The 9989-nt window shown below is 44.8% G+C and overlaps 1 long non-coding RNA gene across 2 annotated transcripts in view; it reads left to right on the forward strand.

Moving 5' to 3' along the window:
• Window positions 1-2062, forward strand: part of LOC115081187 — a 69646-nt gene extending 67584 nt beyond the window's left edge. For both annotated transcript variants that reach the window (XR_003853744.1, XR_003853745.1), the window contains exon 3: window positions 1779-2062. This is a non-coding gene — a long non-coding RNA (uncharacterized LOC115081187). The remainder of the gene's footprint in view (window positions 1-1778) is intronic.
• The last annotated feature ends 7927 nt before the right edge of the window (window positions 2063-9989 follow it).

Genomic DNA, 9989 nt, shown 5'->3' on the forward strand with positions numbered 1-9989 from the left:
GTACAGTGGCGGTCAAAAAACAAATAAAATATTTGGAATTATTTTGAGAGGAATGAAGAATAAATAGAGAATCACAGGGGTGCCCAATGTCCGCTTTATTGTTCATACTGTCATTGGAACCCTTAGTTCATGCTTTACAACTCATTCTGGACAACTTTACCGCCTATAAGGGGGTAGTGCTTCCTAATACTTTTTTGTTTGCAGATGACATCCTACTCTTTGTCCCGCAGGCACCCATCTTTCTCCCAAAGGTTTTTCAGACCTTTGCAGCGTTTGGTTTATTCTCAGATCTCAAACTGAACCTCGATAAATCCAAGGTATTGGATATTCTGGGCCACCTACAGGCAACCTGGCCCGATCTTCCTCTCCGTTGGGTTGATAAATCCCTCAAATACTTTGGTATATATATATTGGGTAATCCCACTCACTGGTATAATCTAAACCTACCCCCTATTATAGAAAGAATTGGGAAATTAACGACGAGCTGGATGGCGCTTCCTCTTTCCCTGATGGGACGTATAGCTCTATTCAAGATGGCACACCTCCCAAAATTACTCTATGTTCTACAATTAATGCCACTAGTCTTATCCAATATGGATATCCGTAAGATACAGAGAGTTTGCACTGCCTTCCTGTGGCGTAATTGCAAACCACGGATTGCCTTTAAGAAACTAATAGTACCGGCGGCTCTTGGAGGGTGGGGGTTCCCTAACGTACTTTTATTCAACTTGGCATGTGCATTACGTATGGTAGGAGACTGGGTATGTGGAAGTACTTGTTTTTCAGACGTACATTTAGATAGTAAGCTCGCCCAGCCACTCGATTTAAGATTCATACTTCATGTAGTGCCTCGTGAACTCTCTACTCAATTGCAAAATAATATACTGGTAGCCTACGGACAGTATGGGTGGCGCACCATGCGTAAAAGGCTGAATCTGAAAGAAAAGTTTTCGTTATTACTGCCTATATATGGTAACCCTAAATTTATTCCAGGTCAAGTTGAATCCTTCTATCATAATCTGGAGCGGCTGGGAATAGCCACATTTGCGGATCTCATGGACCTGACCTTTAAATTATATACTTTTTCTCAATGCCAAGAACTGTTTGGTTGGCGTCCCCACGATTTTTTATATTATCTCCAAATAACAAGCTTTGTGGCTAAAACCTTTGGACCCAGTGAGGCTAATGTAATTTCCGGACCATTTCAGAGGATGTTGGGTCTATACAAAGCATGGAAACAATCCCTAGCATCTCTGTACAGATTGTTACAGAAGGCAGTAACAAACTCTGTCGGAACTTTGGAGTAGAGACCTGTAGACCGAGGTGACGGAAGAAGGGCTACTTGAGGCAATTCACTTCTACCTCAAAGCTATGCCAGCACTGCAGAGACGTGAACAATACCTGCGGATACTACACAGAGTCACTATATCACCCGCATGAGCGTTTCAAATAGGAATTGTTTCTACCCCAGCATGTCCCAAATGTCAGGATAAGGCAGCTTCACTAACACATGGAATGTGATCTTGCCCGCCAATCCAAGAATTCTGGTCCAAGATTTGGGCATACATGACAGAAATTCTAGATGGTCTACCCCCTCTGGTGGCTGAGCGGGCGGTCCTTGGTGTGGGTCCTGTTGATTTGGAAGGGGAACAAAGCAATGACTTATTAATCAGTAAAGCCTTGGGTCTGGTGAGACACTGTATTTTAGCAAAGTGGGATACAACCAGATTCACCAACTCTAGATTTTTTGGCTAACTGAGATGTGTACTCTATTGCAGTTGGATTATCGTACCTGGATTCTGTCTGAACTGCGCAAAAAAAAGGGGCATTCGCTAAAATATGGGCCACATTTCCCCAACATCTCTCGCCAGACTGGCAAGACAAATTTGCTGAAAGCCCAATTATGGAGTCCTGATGCTCCTGGACCGATTTTCATAAGGAGAGGAGTCCCGTTGCGCAAAGTCAACAATGCTGTTCTTATGGATCCTTTTCTTTTTCTTATTATTATTGTTCTCTTATGCTTACATTTATCTGCATATACGTGCCAAATTTACATGTATATATCTATCCTCTAGGGGGGATGAGGAGGGGAGGGGTGGAGGGGCTGAAATCTTGAAACGGATTCATCTGTACAAGTGTAAGCCTTTGGTACAGTACATGCTTTGTAATGTTTGTTGAATATTAATAAACAGTTTGAACCTTAAGAAAATAAAAATAAATAAATAGAGAATCAGTGACAGAGGTGGGGATTAAAGCTGAAGTACAGGGAGATAATGTGATTACCATGAGATCACACACACACACAGAGAGCCAGTGATAGAGTCGGGGATTAGAACTGAGGCACAGGGAGATTGTGGCTCCGTCGAGGTCACACAGAGTCAGTGACAGAGCTGAGAAGTACAGCTGAGGCAAGGGGGATAAAAAAGTGAGCCAGCTGAGGACAAACAGAGTCAGTGACAGAGCAAGGATTGGAGCTGCCGCACAGGAAGATAAAGTGATTCCTCCGTGGTCACACACAGAGTCAGTGACAGAGCCAGAGATTAGAGCTGAAGCAGAGGGCGATAAAGTGACTCCATCAAGGTCAGACTGGGGTGCGAAAGGTTTTCATCTAGATTCATCCACAGCTGCTGCTATGTGAGAACTTGTGTTAGAGACCTACTGAAATTATGTACTCTGCAGGCAAAAATGAAAGAAGAAAAATGTTGAGATCCATATTCACATGCTGACCGGATAGCAAATTTTGCTGGATAAACTAATTATCCAGCAATCTTTAGGGCAGTTCTTTGATGCAACTAGACTCAACTGAATAAGTTATTTGGCTAACTCTGAATATCAGAGTTAGCCAAGTAACGTATCCAGCTACTGTAACTCTGTCCCAAAACACTCCTAAGATAAGCCAACTAAATTTTAGCTGGATAATAAAGATATTATCCAAGGTCCGATCACCGGACCCTGCCCCAGTCACCGACTCCATCGCGTGATCCTGATCAGATTTCTAGGGTGCGGGGCGAGGTCCCACTGACAATCAAATACTTTTTCCTACATTTGATGGATGGGGAGGGAGAGGTAGTGAGGGGGCACTATACCCCCAATGATTGAATTTGAAAATTGGGATGAGGTGGGAGGGGGGTACCATGGCATCCCTTATTTCTAAAGGAAAGAGGAGATGGGGGCACAATTTATTTACAGAACACAGAGTTGAGGGGTGGGATGGGGATGTTGCCCCATGACTAATTTATTCTCTCTTAAAACTTTGGGTGTTGGGGGCCCCCCTCAGGAGGCAGCCCCAGGGTGAACAGGGCAAAGCCTTGATCCTCACTACACTTTTTCTTTTTTGTTTGTTTTTAAAGCGGTCGGCCCTTTAAATCTAAGGCAGGAGCCTCGGGGTCCGTGTTAGGGTCCCAGGGCTCCTACATTAGATTTAACGATTCCCAGGGAGAAAATTTATCACGGCTGACCACTTTCTCAGTCAGCTGCGATAAATTATTACAATAGAATTGCCTATTAATGAGCTGCGTTGCATGGATTTGTGAAATTCATGCATGAAAATCACGTTCAAAACAGCTCATTCCAATAGGGGAGGGAATCTGGGCAGGGCCATGCAAAATATCGTGTATATCGCAGGATATTACAAACGATAGGACTCTGTCATGCATTAGAGCCCATATTGTGGCTTGATGCATCTCCCAGCTAGCTGGATAAGTGCCGATATTCCACTTTATCCAGCTAAGCTAGACCTGCTTTTGAGCATGTCTAAAGTTAGCTGGATAAACTTATCTAGTTATCTATTAGTTGGATATATTCAGCAGCGTGGCTGCACCACTGAATATCCCAAACAAATTAGCCGGAAATCTTTATTCAGCTAACTTGCTGAGCCGGATAATGGCTGTATATGGACCTCTATGATTTTACAGAAAAATCTAAATATCTCCAATACAAATTTAAAATTATATTTAAATAATAAAAAAGATAAAGCACACTCTAGAACAGAGACTGGCAGCTATGGTCCATGGGTGGCCCTGGACCACATTTAGCCTATGGCAATGATAGCCTGTCACCATAGCTGGGAACCCTCTGGATTTCACTCAGAGACTTGGGGAATTTGCATCAATTGCTGGGGAAACCTAGAAAGCTCTGGGCCTCTGTTTACTGCTCTGGCCACTCCTGCAGGGAACAGGAATGGAGCGGTGAGTCTGGGGAGAAACTGAGGAGGAGCTGCCTTCAATAGACACAACTTAGTCTGCAGTTGTAATTCCAGGACTTGGGACTCAGACTGAGGGAGCACAAGTCGGGAAGCTGTGACTTATTGGGGATGGGAGCAAAGAGAGAGCTAGGAAGGGGAAGAAAGCTGGGCTCATCCCTAGAAGGGGTAAAGTGGTGGTAGTGGTGGGTGAGGGAAGAGAGAAATCTGATATTCTCTCTCTCCTGTTAATCAACAGCAATGTCAGGGTGACCACAACTCATAAGTTCCCAGCTATATCTGTCACTTCCAGCTGGAAGTGATGTTGCTGTCGGACCTCTGGGGACACTCCCCCGTCCCATGTGCCTCTCAGATTTTGAGGGGATTCTCCCCCTGTTCCTTGAATTTCTTGGGGGGGGGGGGGTGACCTCTCCCTTTCCTGGACCCTTATAGGTCTCCCCAGAGAGACTGGGCCTGCAATGTGGCCCTCATGCCCAAGAGTTTGCCCACCACTACCCTAGGCCAGGAGTGGACAATTCCAGTCCTTGAGAGGTTTTCAGGATATCTCTAATGAATGTGCATGCGACAGATTTGCATGCACACTGCCTTAATTGAATGCAAATATTAATTAGGGATATCCTGAAAACTCAACTGGTTGGTGGTCCTTGAGAGCTAGAATTCCCCATCTCTGCCCTAGACCTTGTCTACTTTGTCCTGCCAGTGAGTACATATGTTAGCATTAAATTGGCTATAAAGACGCTACAGGCATAATCTCTGAAAGTACTATATGCAATAAAGACAGTCCTGGCCAACATCAACCCCTCTGTAAGGCTACTATTAGAACTATTTGATGGCATCATTCAACCAATTCTCCTGTATGGAAGTGAACTCTGGAGTTCGTTATTACAACTGTACAGAATGACATAGAAACCTGCACCTCCAGTTCTGCATAAGACAGTCTGCATCCACAGAAATTCCCCCAGTGATAGGAACAGAGCAGAACTAGGACAATTTCCTTTACTATACACCATTAAAAACTCAAATATTTAATTTCTGGTGTCACCTCAGTAACAATGATGCAAATTCCCTCCATTACCATTGCACTCTCTGAAGTAATACAAAACTCTTAAAAAACACTCAGAACCTATGTTGCAAACCTGTCATACGATAGCAGCACTAAGTCCCCAGACTCAAACAGCAAAAACCTCATCCATGAAAAAGCAGTATTGCAAATATTACAATGGGTCCTAGAATCCCAATACACCTCCTGGAAAATATAACAAGTTGGACTACTATAGGTCCCTACACAGAAACTTGCACCAGCAGATTACCTCACCACAGTTACACATGAAGAATATAGACAGATCTATGCCAAATATAGAATATTTTACATATTAGAAACAGAAAAGTGCAGACAAAAACTGAAGTGCAAACCTAGAGAAGCCAGACTCTGCATGCAGTTCAACACTAAAGAAAAAGAAACAGAAATGCATTGCCTCCTTTACAGGGTAAAATACAAAAATGTAAGAGATGCAAACCATGTTAACCACTTAAAGGGCTCTGCACAAAGATCTGTGGATGGCCCCCTTTTATATTGTTTATATTGACTGCCATCTTACCTTGCCTCCCTGACTGTAGCATTCTCCTCCTTCCCTCCTCCTCCTGTTAATATGAGGCTGCCAGCCCGCTGCTGCTTCAGCTTTCTTCCTCTCTGCCAGCTGACAAGAGGGCAGCTGCATGCCACTTCTGGCCTGTGCAGACCAACACAAAAACATATCTTTTTGTAGCCTATGTAGGCTGATGCAAGAAGGGCCGGAACAAGGGTATTGGGTGCACTAGGCGAACTCCTGATCTTGCCCCTTCCTCTGCCTCCCCCCCAGACTTATCTACTGGTGGCAGTCCTAAGGCACTTCAGACTTCTTCAGCTGCCAGCAAGATGTGCTATGTTGGCTGCCATGGCCCTGGGCCTCTCTCTTTTCTTTGGCCAGTAGTGGAATGGGCTCCAAGAGTGGCCCTGCTGGTCCTCTCACTCTTCTTCAGTCACTGGTGGAATGGACTCCACCAGTGGTCCTAGTCCCCAGGTCTGTCACTCTTCCTTCATTGGTGGGATGGGCTCCACCAGCAGGAAACACTGGAGAGCTGTTGGCACCCCTCTAGGTTTGGCACCTTAGACAACCACCCAGTGCACCTAATGGAGGCACCAGCCCTAGATGCAAACACTCTGCTATCTTCTTCTGGTCCATGTGCATCCGTCCAGTGTGGTGTGAATCATCTTCCTCCTTCTGGCTTGGATGGGCTGGTGCAAACATGATGTTAGGAGCCTTGCACTATGAATAGGGTCAAAGCAAGGTAGTAGCTATCCTAAGTCAATGGTTCCCAAACTGTCTTGGCGAGCCTCCAGCCAATCAGGCTTATAGGATAGACACAATAAATATGTATGAGATATATTTGCATGCAAATTCATGTTATGCATATTCATTGTGACTATCTTGAAAATCTGACTGGCTGCGGTCCCCTAGGACAGATTTAGGAACCATTGCCCTACGTGAACCTTCAGCCTTGCACCCCTTCCCAAATTAAACTTTCAGGATCTCTGCCCCCCTCCCATGATATTTTGATAATTAAACTCATATAGAAATATATAGAAACATGACGGCAGAAGAAGACCATATGACTTATTCAGTCTACCCATCCATCCAATTAATTTAGCATTATAATCCTCATCACTTCCTTAGAGATCCCCTGCATTTATCCCATGCTTTCTTGAATTCAGATACTTTTTTTGTCTCCACCACCTCCACTGGGAGGCTGTTCCACACATCTACCACCCTCTCTGTAAAGAAATATTTCCTAAGATTACTCCCAAGTTTACCATCTGTCAATCTCATTGCATGACCCCCTCATTCTAGAACCTCATTTCCATTGAAAGAGGTTCACCTCCTGTGCATGGAAGCCTTTGAGATATTTGAATGTCTCTATCATATCTCCCCTATCTCACCTTTTCTCTAAGGTGTACATGTTCTTTTAGTCTATCCCCATACGCTTTAGAACAAAGACCACTGGCCATTTTAGTAGCCACACTCTGGACTGACTCCATCCTATTTATATCCTTTTTGTTACAGATTTTGATGTCACTGGCAAAAAGACAAACCTTTCCCAATAAGCCTACCATTATGTTGCTCACAAAAAATGTTGAAAAGAACCAGTGCAATCCCTGAGTCACACTGCTAGTAATAACTCTCTCTTCAGAGAAAGCTCCATTTACCATTACCTTTTGTCGCTTCCCCACTCAGCCAATTTCTAATCCTGTTAGTCACTCTAGGATCCATGCCAAGGGCACAGAATTTATTTATAAGTCTTTGGTGCAAAACCGTGTCAAGGTCTTGCTGAAATCCAAGTGCACTACATCTAGTGCTCTCCCTTGATCCAACGCTTTGGTCATCCAATCAAGAAGAAAATCAGATTCATCTGACAAGATTTACCTCTGGTAAAACCAGGCTGCCTCGGATCTTGCAATCCATTGGATTCCAAAAATTGCACTTTCCTCTGTTTTAGCAACAATTCCATTAGTTTGCTCACCACAGAGGTCAGACTAATTGGGCTGGATATCCCAAACTCTTCCTTAACTTCCAGTTTTCTGAATAGGAACCACATCTGCCCTTTTCCAGGCCTCCAGAACTCCTCCAGACTCTAAAGAAGCATTGAAAAGGTGAGCCAGCAGAGCCTCCAGGACATCTCTTAGTACCCTCGGATGTATCCCATGCGGTCGCATCGCCAACTCATCAATTATTATGACCCCATCACCAACCCGCCTAGAAATATCCTGTAAAAATACATTACTAGGGATGAAAAATGCAATGAAACATTTGCATTGCATTTCATTTTGTTTTGTTTAAAAATGAAACACATCTCCCCCACCAGCCAAATTAGGGCTTTCTTGTTGACTTTTGTTTGAGAAAGTCCATAACCCCCCCCCCCCCCTAAAAGACCCAAATTCTCCTTTCCTCAGACTATGCTTAATCCTGTCATGGGGGTCTTCAGTGTAGAAAGGGGCAGGAGCAATCCCCAGCCACTCCTGCCCCTCTGGCTCCTGGTTCAAAAAGGGGGCTGAATGGCCCTGAGGCTGGCGCCATTTTCTTGGTTGGCTTTATGCTGTACAGCCCTACAACAAAATAGTGCCAGCCTGAGGACTGGCGGGTGCCATTTTTGAACCAGCAGCCAGCAGGGCAGGCATGACTGGGGATTGCTCCTATCCCTTTGTACATCAGAGACCCCTGTAGAAGAGGTCAGCATGGTTTGGGGCACATGAAGGGAGGGTTTAATTACCCGCTTCTCCCACTGATGCTCCTTGTGATCTTGAGCAAGTCACGTCACTCTCCATTACCTCAAGAACAAACGTTTAGATTGTAAGCCTTCTGGGATAGGGAAATATCTACCACACTTAAATGCAACTTGCCTTGACATCGGATTTAGAAATACGAATAGCTAAATCCAAAATCCACGTACAAACTGTCATGCCAAATCAGTTTCCTGAACATGAGAGAGAGAGATGAGATATCTGTGCCAAGGCTGTGTGTGTGTGAGTGTGTGTGTGAGAGAGAGAGAGAGGGGATCTTCACCAGAAAGTAGGTGCGAAAGAGAGGATCCTCCCATCACCCCTCACTCTAAGCCCTGGATCCTCCTCTTCCTTGATCATCCCCAATCCTTCAATCCAATCCAATCTTATTTATTGCTCACATTCTCACAGAGTGGCACCCAAAGCAAGGGACAACATAATTTATCCTAAAAGAAAATGTCCTTGATCCTTCCTCCCTTCCCTTTCTTCTGCTTCAACCATGATCTTCCCTATTTTTCCCATCCCTGATTTTTCTCTACTCTCCTCCCCATATTCCCGATCCTTCCCCCTCCCTGTTCCCCCATTTCTGTCTCCTCCCCATATTCCCGATCCTTCCCCCTCCCTGTTCCCCCATCTCTGTCTCCTCCCCATATTCCCGATCCTTCCCCCTCCCTGTTCCCCCATCTCTGTCTCCTCCCCATATTCCCGATCCTTCCCCCTCCCTGTTTCCCCATCTCTGTCTCCTCCCCATATTCCCAATCCACCTTCCTTCCCTGCGCAGATGACAAAGATCCCTCCAAATTCTCCCAACCAAAAGAGCTAAAAAAAAAAAAAAAAAAGGAACCAAATAAAACATTATCCAGACAGATAAGAAAAACTGGGAAACTGTAGCATGTTTCCAGAAAATGTGCTCTCTCTGCAGTTTGCCTTCATTTGTATTGCAGCAGGGTTTGGCCCTGGGTGTTTATTTATTTATTTTACGTGAGGGGACATGTTTTATGATTTGGGTTTAGGGAGAAGGGGCTCTCAAACAATTTCACTATTCCATTCTTCAGTCAGATTCAAAATGGACTCTACCATGGGAAAGAGTTACGTTTTTGCGTGCCACAATCTCAGACAACAATGGCCATCAAAACACCGGGGGTGCGCATGGACCTCCGTTTGGGTTTTGTTTCATTTGCTGAAAAAAAAAAGCATGGGATAAACACAGAGGCAAGAGGATGGAAAGGAAGCACTGAGGTAACCTGCACGGAGCAGCAGTTACAGGTCCTAAAAGTCACACACGGGGGGGGGGATGGGTTCCACATGGGAATTTGGTCCACTTTGGGCAGGTATGCATACAGTCGCTACTGGGCCGACCGGATGGGCCATGTTGGTCTTGACCCGCCGTCGTTTACTATGTTGCAATGAAAAACCAAGCAAGAATACTGGGACCCATCAGAGAGAACAAAACCCTTCCTGTGCCTCTGATCT

This window comes from Rhinatrema bivittatum, chromosome 1 (assembly GCF_901001135.1).
Source record: "Rhinatrema bivittatum chromosome 1, aRhiBiv1.1, whole genome shotgun sequence".
NCBI classification, from domain to species: domain Eukaryota; kingdom Metazoa; phylum Chordata; class Amphibia; order Gymnophiona; family Rhinatrematidae; genus Rhinatrema; species Rhinatrema bivittatum.